Source organism: Elephantulus edwardii, unplaced genomic scaffold, assembly GCF_000299155.1.
Source record: "Elephantulus edwardii isolate Elephantulus edwardi_28Jun2011 unplaced genomic scaffold, EleEdw1.0 scaffold00034, whole genome shotgun sequence".
Taxonomy (NCBI): Eukaryota; Metazoa; Chordata; class Mammalia; order Macroscelidea; family Macroscelididae; genus Elephantulus; species Elephantulus edwardii.
The window spans coordinates 21,107,243-21,111,492 of NW_006399784.1; positions in this window are offsets into that span (position 1 = coordinate 21,107,243).

Below are 4,250 nucleotides of genomic sequence, written 5' to 3' on the forward strand. Positions count from 1 at the left end.
ATAGAGATATACCAATCACCCGACATTACTCCATGGAAAAGATTGAAAGCATTCTCCTTTGCAAGGGGAACCAGAAAAGATGCCTTTTATCACCACTACTTTTCAATATTAGATTGGACATCTTAGCCAGAGCAATAGGGCAACGAAAGGAGTAAAGGCCATTCAAATTGTCAAAGAGGAACTAAATGAGTTCTATTTGAAGATTATATGATCCTTCATATAGAAAATCTAAAGACTTAGGAAGAAAAGTCATAGATCTAATTGACAAACAAAATAGCAGAGTACAAGAATAATATAAAAAAGAGCTAGATATTTACACTGTAACAGAACTCTGAAAAGAAAGAAAAGCAATACCATTTACATCAGTCATCTACAAGATGAAATGTTTAGAAATAAATCTAACCAGAGATATAAAACATCTATACAAAGCAAACTACAAGAAATCCAAAGAGAATACACAAATGAAAGACAATGCCACACTCACAGATCAAAGTGCTCAATATTGTGCAAGTTTCAACCCTACCAAAAGCAACACATGGATATAATGCAATCCCAATTCAGATCGTCATTCTTCAAAGAAATAGAAAAAGTAGTAACAAACTTTATATGGAAAAGAAAAAGACTCCAAATGAGCAAAGCACTACTCCAGAAGAAATACAAAGTAGAAAGTCTTATACTTGCTGATTATAAAACTAATTTCTCAGCCATGGTAATCAAAACATCATAGTATTGAAACAATGAATGATACAATGATAGAAACAGAGACCACTGAGTGGGGACCAACTCATAACTGACCCTCCAAGTGGGCTATCAGTGGCCCTGTATCACACAGGAGGAAACAGCCCATCTTTTCCCTATTGAACTTCTGGTAGATCTGAACCACAAGACTTTAGGTTGGCAGCTCAACTCCTTACCACTATGCCACTCAAGCTCCCTCAAATCCTGGTAGCAGATTCTTGACCAATGGCCATTGCTGTTATTTGACCTATTGTGACACATGTGTGTGAGTGTAGTAATGTGCTCCACAGGATTTTCAGTAACAGATTTTTCAGAAATAAATTGCCAGGACTTTTCCCCTAAGGCATCTCTGAAAAGGAGGTGGAACCTGGTTAGCAACTCCATCACGCTGGGAAGGGTCGAGGGTCAGTGAAGGAGAAGACGACTCTCAACCAGGTGGACTGACACAGCGACTGCCAAAATGGGCTCTGGTGTGGCAGGAGGAGGATGGCGCAGGACAGAACAGGGTTCAGATCTTTTGTTCAGAGGGTCACTATGAGTCATACTCACTCAACTGCGCATAACAATAACAGCAATCCCATACTTTGTACGTTATGCCACCAGGAAAATAAGAAAAGAAAATTAATGGCTACCAGCAGCAGGAAGGAGCGTATAAAAAAATTTTTTTTAGTACCTTCATCTTTATTTGGGAAGGGGAGGAGGGGAAGTCTGGGTCTCCCACCCCCACCCCACGGGCCCCCACTAAGCTTACTGCCCTCTGCCCCCTCTTCTGTGGGGGAGGGGAGAGGGCTGGGTGGGCAGGGGCTGTCCTAGAACAGGAGGAGGTGGAGAAAGGTGCAAAAGTTACACAATCACTATAATTGCTGTCTATAAGCTTTATACTTATAAAGCTGAATTGGTCAAGGTTTCATGACTGATATATTTACAACAATGATAAGGAAGAAAAGAGTACCTGCTGAGGCCGCAGATATACAACCATGGGATTTGGTTACTTGGTTTGGAGGTTTAGGGTCATCCTTTCACAAGACACTCCAATTAAAAGGCCAGACAGAGTTTCTCTTCTAGAGTCTAGAGTCTTAAAAGCCTACAAGTAACAATTCAAGGCAAAAAAAAGCTGGTCTCTATTCACCCAGAGCAATGGAAGGAAAAAAGAAACAGTGATAAGAAAAAGACATGGAATGTGTGGTTAATTGCCTCCATGAATAACTATTTCCTTTAGCGCTGAAATTAGAAGTTGAGGGTGCCTAACTGCACATTGTGATCAAAGATTCTAGAGGATCTCTATCAAAAGAGGGGAGATGCAGAACAGAATTTTAAGTTGTCCTAGACTTTTGACTTTTTGGAACCATGTAGGATGGATGAACACCTGAAATTATTTCCCTGAAATCATCTTTAAATCTTAAACAAAAATTACTCCCTGAAGTCTTCTTAAAATCAAGCAAAAATTTAACAACTATTAAAAAGGTCTGCCCTGAACATTTTAAGAACCATCTACATGGGATCAAACTGAAAATAGCAATTGGAAAAACTAGATCAGAACCCTGGGGTTCTGCAAGTTTATGGTGAAGGAGTTAGAACTTAGAAAAAGGAGGGTGAGAATGACGGCATGGCATGAAGAATGTAATCAATATTATTGAATTTTACACGTAAAAGCTGTTGAATTGCTATTTGTTGGACTGTTTATATTCTCAAAAACAAAATTAAAACTTAGGGGGTGAAAAACCAAAAATACACGTTACTGTTTCATTTCATGTTAATAGGCTTCCTTTTCCCTTTCATCTGTAGGATTCAAACATTGCACTAAATCTCAGAGCAACAGAAAGAAAGCATTTTTGCCTATGCAAACCACAATTTACACAACAAAACCTTCACTACAATATATACTCAAAAAGGCTAGACTAAATAATGAGTATAGTATAGCACAGAATCCAGACCCACCCATTCCTTTTACCCTTAAATAAGTTATCTTGGGTACCTTACAAGCAATGTTATAAGGTATCTTATAAGACACTTACCTATGGTATCTTATTCAACTTATTAGATTGATATTTCAAACAGAAGATAATGAAATCTATTATTTGGTATTTAGATGTCAAAAATAGATGTATTCTTTTGCATTAAAACAATGTTTAATTCAATATTAGACAAAGTTCAAAAAACAGTTTTATTCTGTTACATTCTCAATTTTACCTAATAATAACCTATTTGAGATTATAATCTCATGTTTAAAATGCATACCGGGAATATCGGCATTTTACTGAAAACAAGAATTAAGTAAATGACTACACAAGAGTCTTAAGTAAAAATGGTACAGATCTAAGCAAGTAGATATTCTCACCAACTGGCATTTATGAAACAGGAAAAAGCAGAATCAAAAGCAAAAGCATCTCCCTAACAAAGAAACAAAATGTGTTCTAGAGGGTATCATTTAGGAACAAAGAACATAGTAAATCGATTTAGCTGGCATATAGCTAGAGAAAGGAAGAGAGGGAGAAGATAAGTTTGTGTATTCAATGTACATGAATTATTGGATGCAAATCAATAAAAATTAGGACCAGGGTATGGGGAGAAAGAAGAATAAACAATAAGCTTATGTATAAATTTTGCCAGGTTTCCTTGTAGATTCAGCAAAGGTCTAATTTTACTACATAGTAAAGTAAAAAGTAAAAGAAAAGGTCAAACAATGATGGTACTATCCTGTGAAATGCAGATCTCCAAGACCTGCCCCATCCACATTTTTATTCTTATTCACTAGACTGAAGTCTAAAAAAATTAATTTCAAATGTTGTTGTTGTTGTGTGCCGTTGAGTCACTTGCAACTCACAGCAACCCTATGTACAACAGCCCTAAACCCTGCTGTATCCTGTGCTAATCTCACTGTCTCTGACACACACATCCTGATTACCCCAGTCACTGAATCAATCCACCTCATTAGAGGGCCTTCTCCTCCTGCGCCTGCCCCCCCACCTCCCCCCCTCCCAAGCATGATGTCCCTCTCCAATGACCGGTTCCTCCTTACAACATGACCAAAGCATATCAGACAAAGCCTCAGATCCTTGCCTCCAGGGAGCCGCCCAGTTTAACCCTCTCTAGGATGAATCTGTTTGTTTTCTTAGCAGTCCATGGTACCCTCAGTACTCTTCTCCAGCACCAAAGCTCAAAGGCAGATACATTTTTTTTTTAACAAGAATCTACTTAATACTTTGAAAAACACTACAAAACGCACTCTGGGGAATCATTTATAAAGCAGAATTATAAAAACTTACAGATATTTCTTACATAGATTTTTGGACATTACCTTCTTTAACCTAATTACTAAATAACTGATTGAGTCAATTCCTTCTACTGATGTGCAGGCCTGTCAGCGCTGAACTGTGCTCCAAGGAGCTTCTTAAATGACTGGTTTTCCTCAAAGTAAACAAAAGGGCTTTCTTTTTAAGCTACTCTGAGTAGACACAAACTTCCAACCTTTCTGTTAGTCAAACTCATTAACCATTTGTACCACCTGGATA